At 39.4% G+C, this 13,429-nt stretch overlaps 1 pseudogene; it reads right to left on the bottom strand.

Moving 5' to 3' along the window:
* LOC128574458 (cysteine dioxygenase type 1-like) overlaps positions 1-11,578 on the bottom strand; it is a 120,845-nt pseudogene extending 109,267 nt beyond the window's left edge.
* Positions 11,579-13,429: the final 1,851 nt, after the last annotated feature.

The raw sequence follows: 13,429 nt of genomic DNA, 5'->3' as shown, positions 1-13,429 counted from the left end.
GGGACTACAGGTGTCCACCACAACGCCTGGCTATTTCTTTGTTGCAGTTTGGCCGGGGCTGGGTTTGAACCCACCACCCTAGGTATATGGGGCTGGCGCCCTACCCACTGAGCCACAGGTGCTGCCCATTTAAAAGAAGTTCTAAGAAATTATTAATTATGGGCTCGGCACCCATAGCACAATACAGCACCAGCCACATGCATGGAGGGTGGTGGGTTTGAACCCAGCCTGGGCCAGTTAAACAACAATGACAACTGCACCAAAAAGATAGCCAGGTGTTGTGGCAGGCACCTGTAGTCCCAGCTACTTGGGAGGCTGAAGCAAGAGAAACGCTTAAGTCCAAGAGTTTGAGATTGCTGTGAGCTATGATGCCATGGCATTCTACCGAGGGTGACATAGTGAGACTCTGTCTCAAAAAAAAAGAAAATAAAACAAAAGAAAAAAGAAATTATTAATTATGGTAAAATATACCTAACATAAAATTTGCCATCTTAACTATTTTTAAGTGTGCAGTTTAGTGGTAAGTACCTTCACATTGTTGTACAACCATCACCAACATCCATCTCCAGAACTCTACTCATCTTACAAAATTAAAATTTTGTACCTATTAAATAATAACTCCCCAATTCTCCCACACACCCGTCTGCCCCTGGCAAATACTATTCTACTTTCGTTTCTATGAATTTAACTACTCTGGGTCCCTCATATAAGTGGAATCATGTAATGTGTGTCTTTTTGTCACTGGCTTATTTCACTTGCAGGGTACCTTCAAGGTTCATATATGGCGTAGTATGTGTCAGAATTGCCTTTCATTTTAAGGCTGAATAATATTCCATTGCATGTACAGACCACATTTTGTTTATCTATTCATCTGTCAAAAGACACCTGGGTCACTTCCACATGTTGGCTATTGTGAATAATGCTACTTTGAACATGGGCATACAGATATTTCCTTGAAAGCCTGCTTTCAATTCTTTTGGGCATATACTCTGAAGTGGAATTACTGGACCATATGGTAACTCTACCTTTAATTTTTTTGAGGAATCACCATATTGTTTTCTATAGCACCTACACCATTTTATACCAGTACTTTACAATACTGAAATAGAGTACAAAGTTTCCAATTTCTTTACATCCTTGCCAACACCTGTTATTTCTTGTTTTGTTGTTGTTGTTGTCGTTGTTTTGTTTTCCTAATCATAGCCATTCTAATGGGTGTGTAGTAGTATCACACTGTAGTTTTTTTGTTTGTTTCTGAGACAGAGTCTCACTATGTTACCCTCGGTAGAGTGCTATGGTGTCACAGCTCACAGCAACCTCAAACTCTTGGGCTTATGTGATTCTCTTGCCTCAACCTCCCAAGTAGCCAGGACTACAGGTGCCCGCCACAACACTTGGCTATTTTTTTGTTATTGTTGTCATTGTTGTTTAGCAGGCCCTGGCCAGGTTTGAACCCATCAGTCCTGGTGCATATGGCTGGCACCCTAACCACTGAGCGACAGGGACTAGCCCACACTAGTTTTGATTTCCATTTTCTTAAGTTAGCAATGCTTTTTTGATGATAAACTGTAATCTATTGGCTAGGATTTTGTTGAGAATTTTTGCATCTATATTCATGAGTGAGATTGGTCTGAAATTCTCCTTTTTGGTTGGGTCTTTTCCTGGTTTTGGTATCAGGGTGATGTTTGCTTCATAGAATGTGTTGGAATTTTTTGGAATAATTTCTGCAATACAGGAATAAGCTCTTTCTTGAAGGTTTGATAGAATTCTGGTGTGAAGCCATCTGGACCAGGGCATTTTTTGGTTGAAAGTTTTTTTATTATTTCTTTAATCTCAGTGTTTGAAATTGGTCTGTTCAGGAGCTCTATTTCTTCCTGGCTAAATCTAGGGAGAGGGTGTGATTCCAAATATTGATCCATTTCCTTCACATTGTCAAATTTCTGGGCATAGAGTTTCTGGTAGTATTCAGAGATGATCTCTTGTATCTCTGTGGGATCAGTTGTTATTTCCCCTTTATCATTTCTGATTGAGGTTAATAGAGATTGTACTTTTCTATTTCTCGTTAGTCTGGCCAATGCATCATGATCAAGGGTTTCATCCCAGGGATGCAAGGCTGGTTTAACATACGCAAGTCCATAAACGTTATCCACCATATTAACAGAGGCAAAAATAAAGGTCATATGATCCTCTCAATAGATGCAGAAAAAGCATTTGATAAAATCCAGCATCCTTTTCTAATTAGAACACTGAAAGGTATAGGCAATGGTGGCATATTTCTAAAACTGATTGAAGCTATCTATGACAAACCCATAGCTAATATTTTACTGAATGGAGTAAAACTGAAAGCTTTTCCTCTTAGAACTGGAACCAGACAAGGTTGTCCTCTGTCACCTTTACTATTCAACATGGTGCTGGAAGTTCTAGCCAATACAATTAGGCAAGACAAGGAAATAAAGGGAATCCAAATGGGAGCAGAGGAGGTCAAACTCTCCCTCTTTGCTGACGACATGATCTTATACTTAGAGAACCCCAAAGACTCAACCACAAGACTCCTAGAAGTCATCAAAAAATACAGTAATGTTTCAGGATATAAAATCAATGTCCACAAGTCAGTAGCCTTTGTGTACACCAATAACAGTCAAGATGAGAAGCTAATTAAGGACACAACTCCCTTCACCATAGTTTCAAAGAAAATGAAATACCTAGGAATATACCTAACGAAGGAGGTGAAGGACCTCTATAAAGAAAACTATGAAATCCTAAGAAAGGAAATAGCAGAGGATTTGAACATTTTTTTTTTTTTCTTTTTTTGTAGAGACAGAGTCTCACTTTATGGCCCTCGGTAGAGTGCCGTGGCATCACACAGCTCACAGCAACCTCCAACTCCTGGGCTTAAGCGATTCTCTTGCCTCAGCCTCCCGAGTAGCTGGGACTACAGGCACCTGCCACAACGCCCAGCTATTTTTTGGTAATAACAGAGGATTTTAACAAATGGAAGAACACACCATGCTCATGTATGAGCAGAATCAACATTGTTAAAATGTCTATACTTCCCAAAGCAATCTACCTATTCAATGCCATTCCTATCAAAATACCAACATCGTACTTTCAAGATTTGGAAAAAATGATTCTGCGTTTTGTATGGAACCAGAAAAAACCCCGTATAGCTAAGGCAGTTCTTAGTAATAAAAATAAAGCTGGGGCATCAGCATACCAGATTTTAGTCTGTACCACAAAGCCATAGTGGTCAAGACAGCATGGTACTGGCACAAAAATAGAGACATAGACACTTGGAATCAAATAGAAAACGAAGAAATGAAACTAACATCTTACAACTACCTAATCTTCGATAAACCAAACAAGAACATACCTTGGGGGAAAGACTCCCTATTCAATAAATGGTGTTGGGAGAACTGGATAGCCACATGTAATAGACTGAAACTGGACCCACACCTTTCCCCGCTCACAAAAATTGATTCAAGATGGATAAAGGACTTAAATTTAAGGTATGAAACAATAAAAATCCTCAAAGAAAGCATAGGGAAAAACACTGGAGATATTGGCCTGGGGAAAGACTTCATGAAGAAGACTGCCATGGCAATTGCAACAACAACAAAAATAAATAAATGGGACTTCATTAAACTGAAAAGCTTCTGTACAGCCAAGGAGACAACAACCAAAGCAAAGAGACAACCTACACAATGGAAAAGGATATTTGCATATTTTCAATCAGACAAAAGCTTGATAACTAGGATCTATAGAGAACTCAAATTAATCCACATGAAAAAAGCCAACAATCCCATATATCAATGGGCAAGAGACATGAATAGAACCTTCTCTAAAGATGACAGACAAATGGCTAACAAACATATGAAAAAATGTTCATCATCTCTTTATATTAGAGAAATGCAAATCAAAACCACCCTGAGATACCATTTAACCCCAGTGAGAATGGCCCACATCACAAAATCTCAAAACTGCAGATGCTGGCGTGGATGTGGAGAGAAGGGAACACTTTTACACTGCTGGAGGGACTGCAAACTAGTATAACCTTTTGGAAGGAAGTGTGGAGAAACCTCAAAGCACTCAAGCTAGACCTCCCATTTGATCCTGCAATCCCATTACTGGGCATCTACCCAGAAGGAAAAAAATCCTTTTATCGTAAGGACACTTGTACTAGACTGTTTATTGCAGCTCAATTTATAATCGCCAAAATGTGGAAACAGCCTAAATGCCCACCAACCCAGGAATGGATTAACAAGCTGTGGTGTATGTATACCATGGAATACTATTCAGCCATTAAAAAAAATGGAGACTTTACATCCTTCGTATTAACCTAGATGGAAGTGGAAGACGTTATTCTTAGTAAAGCATCACAAGAATGGAGAAGCATGAATCCTATGTACTCAATTTTGATATGAGGACAATTAATGACAATTAAGGTCATGGGCAGGGAAGGAACAGCAGAGAGAGGGAAGGGGGTAGAGGGGTGGGGCCTTGGTGTGTGTCACACCTTCTGGGGGCAAGACATGATTGCAAGAGGGACTTTACCTAACAAACGCAATCAGTGTAACCTGGCTTACTGTACCCTCAATGAATCCCCAACAATAAAAAAAATAATAATAAATAAATAAATAAAAAGTTAGCAATGCTGAATATCTTTTCATATGCATCTTTCACCTGAGTATTGTTGCTGAAATGTCTATTCCAGTCCTTTTTCTGTTTTTTAATCAAGATGTTTGCTGTTGAATTGTAGGAGTTCTTTTTTTTTTTTTTTTTTTTTTAGACAGAGTCTCGGAGTCTCACTTTGTTACCCCCGGTAGTGTGTTGTGGTGTTGTGGTATCATAGCTCACAGCAACCTCAGACTCCTAGGCTCAAGTGATTCTCTTGCCTTAACCTCCCAAATAGCTGGGACTACAGGCATCCATCCCAACACCCAACTATTTTTAGAGACGGGGTCTCGTTCTTGCTCAGGCTGGTCTCAAACACGTGAGCTCAGGTAATCCCCCCACCTCGGCCTCCCAGAGTGCTGAGATTACAAGTGTGAGCCACTGCCCCCAGCCAGGAGTTCTTTATATACTCTAGATATTAATCCCTTATCTGACATATGATTTGAAAATATTTTTTATAATTCTATGGTTTCTTTTTCACTGTTCTGTCCTTCAATGTACAAAAGCTTTAAATTTTCATATAGTCCAGTTTATGTATTTTTTCTTTTGTTGCCTATGTTTTGGTGTCATATTCAAGAAATCATTGCCAGATCAAATGTTAAGAAGCTGCAGCTAGTTAATATCTTTTTAAAAACTTTATAAGATGTCACTTATATACCATAAAATCACCCCATAAGCATACAGTACTATTAATGAAGTACATCTTCATTAACATCATACAGTTATCACCACAATCTAGTTTTAGAACATGTTCATCACCTCAAAAATACCTCTGAGCCAGTTTCCAGTCAATCCTTGCTACCACTCCCAGCTCCAGGCCACCATTGAACTCTTTTCTTTCTTTATAAGTTTGCCTGCACCTGATTAGACACTAAAAGTTACTTTAAAATTATCTTTTAGGCTTGGCACCCGTAGCACAGTAGTCATAGTACCAGCCACATACACTGAGGGTGGCGGGTTCAAACCCAGCCAGGGCCAACTGAACAACTGCAACCAAAAAACAGCCAGGCATTGTGGCAGGGGCCTGTAGTCCCAGCTACTCAGGAGGCTGAGGCAAGACAATTGCTCGAGCCCAAGAGTTTGAGCTTGCTGTGAGCTGTGACACCATTGCATGCTACCGAGGGCAACATAGTGAGACTCTGTCTCGATAAAATAAATAAATAAAAAGTAAAAAAAAAAAAAGTTATCTTTTAAAAACCAGTATTTCACAGAATGTATGGGCGGAGTAGAAGTCAGTCACTTATTTCACCATCACACTTAGTATGTTTCTAACACATTTTTTCCTCACTGATCTATTGTTTTAGTATCATATTTTATTTTAATCTTTGTCAAAAGCAAATATGAAAATTGATTTTTGTTGGTGACACACTTAAAATGTGTTATTAGAATATTTTTTATTCCCTAGAGTTTATCTCTTATCACTGAATCTAATTTTCTTCTAAAATAAGGCATGACATTTCCAGGAAGGCCCCCAGGTGAGTTATGTGCCTGTCCTAATCAGCCGCCACCTGTCATGATCCACACAGGTTTCTAGGTTATTTATATTCTCTCCTCTTCTCTCTCTAACCAAGATCGGACCTTTTACTAGTGAATACTGATCACATGTACTCTGCACCCACTACCCCTGTACTGGGTGAAATTCAGAAGCCTCAACAGAACCTTAAATACGCTGTCAGTGAATTTCTTAAGGCTTTGGCATGTGAAGGCCCACAACCATGTTTTTTTTTCACACTGGTTTCTTTCTAAAACAAGTTTGTTTAAAAAAAAAAAAGAAGTAAGAAAACAATAGGAGTTTTTTAAAAAGTAGCTAAGCATTTTGTTTTTGTAAATAAAGAATGTCTCTGATACTCATATCAAATTCAGAAAAGCTTGGTGAAAAAAAAAGAAAAGCACATGGAATACTATAGAGATAGATATTAACCCCACTTTCCTGATGTAATGAGGCCAAATTCTGAGCTATAACTTCTTTTAAAAGGTCAACTACAGATTAAAATCTTTGTGTTAGGATAGTTTATATGGCATTCGTATGTTTTAGTGAGTTTCAATTGAGGATGATGCCTTTAATACAATGAAACCACTTAATTTTAGTGTTATGATCAATACTTGAATCATGCAGTGCCAAAGCCACATAACACTGTGGGAGAATTTTTTTTTTTTTTTTTTTGCGTTTTTTTTGGCCAGGGCTGGGTTTGAACCCACCATCTCCCGCATATGGAGCCAGCGCCCTAGCCCTTTGAGCCACAGGCACTCCCCATGGGAGAATATTATTATAGAGCAGGTTATGTTTGTAGATTGATATCATCTTTGTATGTTGAACTCAAGGACGCTAAGCAGAGAATGAACACATTTGTCTGGAAACTTTTAGAGGTCTCTAGAAAAAGAAAATATTTGAATCCTGACTCTAATGAATGTCGCCATTATTAAATGGCCCTGACTGAGGTCGTGAATAGGGAAGGACCCCAAAGTGTTCTTCTGAAGGCAGAATTCACCAGAAGAAAGGGCAAATGTGTCAACAGTCTGGCCTCAACATCATCACCTAGAAAACTCCCGGTAGAGTTCTGGACACAGCGCCTCACTGAGGTAACCTGGCCTAGGGTCTCAGGCACTGTGGATATGCTTTGATGAGTGGCTATGCCTGCTAATAACAGCAAACAGTCTCATTGAGTTCCAGGCATAAATAATAGCTGCAGTCATAGCCTAATGTAACCAAAGACAGAAGACTTCTCTGCCTGCCTCCCCTCCACACTGGTCCTGAAGAATCACTACCAAACTATCACAGTGACAGGATGTAGGAGGACTCTAAGGCTGCCTATTTTTAACAGAGCCCTATGAGTCTGGCTTCTTCAGTTTTCTCTCTGTGACCCTATAGGTGATCATTTAACTTGTATTGGAATTTTTATTCTATATCAAAAAGTCTCCTGCTCATGAATTGGATGACTTATCAAAAAAGGAATAAAAGATATTTTACCCCAACCCCAAGAAAGGGCAGTGGACAGACTATTGCGTTTCTAAGGTCCAGGCCCCTTGTAGTGGTCCTCTAAGCCTCACTGTGAGAAGAAAAGGCAGAAGCTACCTTTTATATTTTAGAAAGATGAAGGAGGAAAGACTCCAGAGCCTGAGGGGATTCTAGAATTCAAATAAAGGATAGTGATTGTCATTTCCGAGGCAAGGAGGTGCCGGGAGCTGCCTGGGTTTGGTCAATGACCCTGGGAGAGCATGGCTGTGCAGCCTTCTGAAAGCTCCTGAATTGTCAGAGAGCAAATTGCATTATCCTTTTATGCCAAACTCCTTCACGGTCCGTGCTAGTCCGCGCTACTCTGCAGGAAACTGTATAAGCTGATGCACTGCTAATGCCTGAAGCCAGGGCCAGAGGAACCGTGGAAACGTGGCAGTCCCCACAGAGCCCCGACAGTGAAGCCGTAGAGGGCAGAGATTCATTGGGGCCACCAGTCACTTGAGAGTGGAACTCTGCACACCGCGCTGTGCTGCATAAGCCCCTAGGGATCTAAATGATCCAAAGGAAGGCGTTGAGAAAGCAGGAGCATGATGATAGATTTTCCTCAATCTTGCCAGTGGGGCTATGGCCATTTCCATTTTAATCTGAAAAGTAAGAAATTTGGTATGATGTTCATCACACAGCATGAAGCTTATTTCTTCATGTCTGTCATATAAACTGTAATGTTCATATTTGGTGCATCACAAATAAATTGGAATTTATTTTGTCAGTTAAATAAGTATAAGATTAAATAAGTATATTTAATCAGGATCTAATAAGGACGGAAACAGATAAATGCTATATTCTTTGCACTCTCACAGCCCCTGGAGGCCAGCTGCCCTGGAGTAGATAATTAATATAATAAAATTGAGGTAAATTCTGTAGTTGAGACTTCACAACGAGCTGTAGGAACACAGCATAGCAATGGCAAGTTTCTGAAAGGAGATGACAGTTGACTTGAGTCTTGTTGCCGTTTCTCCCATCCCTGGTCTTTCAATGGAAACACCACCAACCAACAGAAGTCCCCTCCCATATCATGTCTATGAACTCTGTTTCCCTTAAACAGACAGGTCACACCTTGCTCTCAGCTCTCCAATGTTCACTGGACCCCATTTATTTCATGTGTCCTATTAAGATAAGGGTTTCAGCTGAGATCTGGAAATTCTCCAACCAATCGTTGCCTTTAGTACTCTTATTTCTATCCCATGAACCCCCCACCCCCACCGATTCACTGTGCTGGGTCTCTTGATCAAAGTAGGGAGATCAAACATTGATAGGTAAAGAAAAGGATTTGATAGGGAATGTTCACGATCTGCCACAGTGATCTGTGATTCTATCTTTCTATGATATGATCTGTCACCCTATCTTTCTTATTATGACCTTCTGAACAGGTCAAGGTATATTCATTAAATATTTCAGTAGAAAGATGAAAAAATGGGATCACTTAGAGTATAGTGGCTTAGAACTGTAGACCCCACCCCACCCCCCAGGACCCAGACCCGTACCTAGGGCCAATTAGGAACTGGTTGCTAGCAGGAGGTGGGGGAGAACCAGCTAAATTTCATCTGTAATCTGTATTTACAGTCACTTGTCATTGCTGGCATTAGTGCCTGAGCTCAGCCTCCTGTCAGACAAGCATGGGGTTTGTGGGGGGCATTAGATTCTTATAGGAGTGGGCTCCCCACTGTATACTGCACATGCAAACAATCTAGGTTGAGGGCTCCTTGTGAGAATCTAATGCCTGATGATCTGAGGTGGAGCTGAGACAGTGATGGTAGCTCTGGGGAGCCGCTGAAAATACAAATTATCATTAGCAGAGAGGTTTAACTGCACAGAGACCATAATAAATCAATTGCTTGAAGACTCACATCAAAACCATCCTCCTCTTGCTCAGCACCTGCAGCTCAGCAGCTAGGGCTCTGGCCACATACACTGGGACTGGTGCGTTCAAACCAGGCCTGCTAAACAACAAAAAAATAGCTGGGTGTTGGGGCAGGCACCTGTAGTCCCAGCTACTTGGGAGGCTGAGGCAAGAGAATTGCTTAAGCCTAAGAGTCTGAGGTTGCTGTGAGCTATGATGCCAAAGCACTTTACTGAGGGTGACATAATGACCCTGTGTCTCAAAAAAAAAAAAAAAAATCCTCCCCACCCCTAGTCCATGGAAAAATTGTCTTCCCTGAAACCGGGCCTTGGTGCCAAAAAAAAATTAGGGACCACTGGCTTAGAATATACCCTCTGAAGCCACATTAAATTCTAGATTCTCCAACCCAGAGATTCTCACATTTTCCCTCAACTTGCCCCCTCAAAACCAAGAAGGATGGGTCACTGCACAACTATTTAGGAGCTGCTATTTCTTGAGAATGTGGCATATCCCTAAGAGCAAAAATATATATTGAGAACTGCTGAGATGATTCATGTAAAGGACCCGGTACATGCCTGGCACTCTGTTAAGCATAAATAAAAGGTAATTTTAGGCAACTGAAATATAAATAGAAAATGTGTGATTTGGGTAGCTGCTCTTTCCTGCCAGGGTTTTACTGGCTAGCATAACGAGTGTCATGTACAGCTTACACACATTTAAGATACACGTTTTATTAGTTACAAGTATTTAAGACTTATATCTTCCAAAAACTTATACCTTTCTAAAAACACTTTACTGAAATATGAATTAATGATTTCTTATCTCTAAAACGCTTTCAAATATCATCTCAAAATGTTACTTTTCCTTTATAATTTTATTCTGAATTCTCCCAAGCTACAAATTTTCCATATGAACCTGCCATAATTAAGCTTTTTCTTAAAAGAAATAAATTTCTTTAGCCATGAGACCAAAGTTCATAAGAGGCAGTTATTGTGAATTCTTCCCTAACGTATTCAAACTGGACATATGTGGAATTCAAATCAATTTTACTCAACAATGGAAATCCTTTAGGATCATATTGTAAACACAAGAAGTGTACCCCTACTATTTTATTCCTCCCCCACAAATTGTTTCCATCCATGTCTCAATGAATTTTAATTATAACTGGCACCAAATTGCTGTTGGGGGTAAGGGCGGGACTGGGAGAGGGTGGAGAGGGTTTTGACATCTGCCAAACCCCAGATAAGCTATGAGGTTTGCATTTGGGACTGGCTTCCTGAATACGGGAGAAAGCTGGGGAGAGACCAGACTTACTGGCCAGTCCAGTAGCAAACATCAACTTCTAAAGTGTTCTCCTTAGAAAAATACAAAAGTCAAAACTTCTGCAGAGGAAAAAGAGAACTATTGGAGTCAAATACAAACTTGATCTAAAGAAGAAATTCTGTGATCTAATGAAGAAGAATTAAAGAAAGCTTTGACTAATATCAGTGGCACTGTTGGAGACCACGCTTGTTCCCAGATAAGAAAACATGTTGAAGAGACGTAGCCACAGAGATGTAAAACCATATATCTGCTCTGGCTCCCAAAGAAATAGAGGAGGCATCTGATGCAGCATAACTTGTGCTATGAAAGTAGACTCTTGGTATCTCAAATACCAAATGCACTTAAGTGACTGGGACAACATTGTTTCCTAAGGGAACATAAAGAGAACAAAGTCAGTATCATCGAAACCAATCTTCCCTCGACAGTAGGAAAATTGTGCCATCCCCAAACATCCCCAACATCTGCACATTTATACATATAGTTCAGTGGTCTGTATAATCATGCAGTAATCTCCCCAGAACAGAAAGAAACCGACAGCAGCAGGGTCTCAGTACTTCACAAATTTAATCAGTAATAGTTCTAATATTTAAACAGCCAGAAATAAGACTAGAAAAGATTAATGTGGAAATGTAAACTATGCGAGCAAGTCTTGGCAGTATGAAATAATACTACATGGAGGAGCACGCAGAGGAGTTACTGTGATCTGTGTCACTCTACCCAAGCCTTCAGCAGGTCCAGGGAAGTTCAGTGAAAGGAAAGGTCAGGCAGCAATAAATCCAAGATACCTCCATGGGAAAGTTGAATCCATAGATCATTGTTTAAATCAGTGCCTTCTAAATGTTTTGACCCATTCACCTATGAGTAAAACCAATTTTAAGCATCCACCTTCAATTTATAGATATATGCACATTTACTATATATATAGTAGATACTACATATATGTTATGTACTAATATATATGTCAATGTATATATGTGCATATATTTTATGATATGTAATAGTATATGCATGCACTATTATACTACCACATTATATATAATAAAATAAAAATCAAGAAAATAGAAATGTTAAAAGGATGAGATAATACCAACAATGGTTTATTTTATTTTTATTCTATTTATTAATTTACAAAGAAATCTTTCTGTTCTCACTTTAAAAATGATTAATACTATTTAAGTTTGTGTAAGCAGGCTCAGTGACTATGGCGCTGGCCACATACACCAAAGCTAGTGGGTTCTAACTTGGGAGGCTGAGGCAAGAGAATCACTTAAGCCCAAAAGTTTGAGGTTGCTGTGAGCTGTGATGTCAAAGCACTCTACTGAGGGCAACATAGTGAGTCTGTCTCAAAAAAAAAAAGGTTAGTGTAAGCAATGTGATTTTTTTTTTCTGATTAAGTCTGACATGAAGTTCATTATTTCTGGACCTCATTATCTTGCCTACTACATCATAGTACTCTTTTTTTAAATCCAATTCTCTAATTATGCTAAAGTTTTTGTTTAAATTTGATATAAGTATTCAGGTAGGGTGAGGCTCACAATAATAAAGGAAGTAAATGCATATTTCATATAGTCTCTTCTTCATTTCAGAATTCACTGGCATGTTTGAATTCATCTTTTACCTCTCCTTCGGCTGCTGAAGAATTGGTTCTAAAGGATTAAGAAAAATGTCAACTCTGACACTTTTTCCATTATTAACCAGTGCATGAATTCTTATGGTCAATTGCAGATATTTTTTTCAGGAATCTATTTACTCTATTTGTCCATTTTATAAAGTAGACAATGAAATCCCTAAACCCACTTAACCAAGTACATGCAAACCGCAGTGTGTGTCCATATGCTGAAATCAAGCAACAGAGAACTCCACAGCCAATTCTTTGGGATTGGGGAGCTTCCACTGATCATTTAAGAAACATCAAATATAAGACTATGGGGAAAGGGCCAAGGAAGGGGAAGGGAGGGGGGAGGTTAGGGTGGAGAGAAGGTAATGAGTGGGGCCACATCTATGGTGCATCTTAGAATGGGTACAGGAGAAACTTACTAAATGCAGAATACAAATGCCTACATACAGTAACTAAGAAAAGCCATGAAGGCTATGTTGAACAGTTTGATGAGAATATTTCAGATTGTATATGAAACCCGCACATTGTACCCCTTGATTGCACTAATGTACACAGCTATGACTTAACAATAAAAATAAATAAATTAAAAAAAAAAAGAAAAAGAGACATCAAATACCTGTCTGATAGTACATCTGTTCAGGTACTAGTGCCAATCTGTATATTACGTATTAGTAAAGCTCAATTTCTTCTACATATTAATACAAAACCATAAGTTAAAATGTCATTTTCCACACACCAATGAGTGGTCTTGCTCATGCCCTGGTGAGCATGCCCTCCACTTTAACACAAATGTCTCTTCATAAAAGACCTGTCTTCTCTCCCCCTGCAGAGTAGGTGAATGTGTGTTTTATGGCCCATGGAGTAATTCTGGGGCTGAGGTTACAGATTAACAATTGCTTAATGATTCTCATGACTTTGGATCCCTGAATTAATTTCTTTTGTGGAGAATCCAACCAAGAAA

This window comes from Nycticebus coucang, chromosome 2, assembly GCF_027406575.1.
Source record: "Nycticebus coucang isolate mNycCou1 chromosome 2, mNycCou1.pri, whole genome shotgun sequence".
Taxonomy (NCBI): Eukaryota; Metazoa; Chordata; class Mammalia; order Primates; family Lorisidae; genus Nycticebus; species Nycticebus coucang.
The sequence above is the reverse complement of the archived record's forward strand: the minus strand, read 5'-3'. Positions and strand labels throughout refer to the sequence as shown.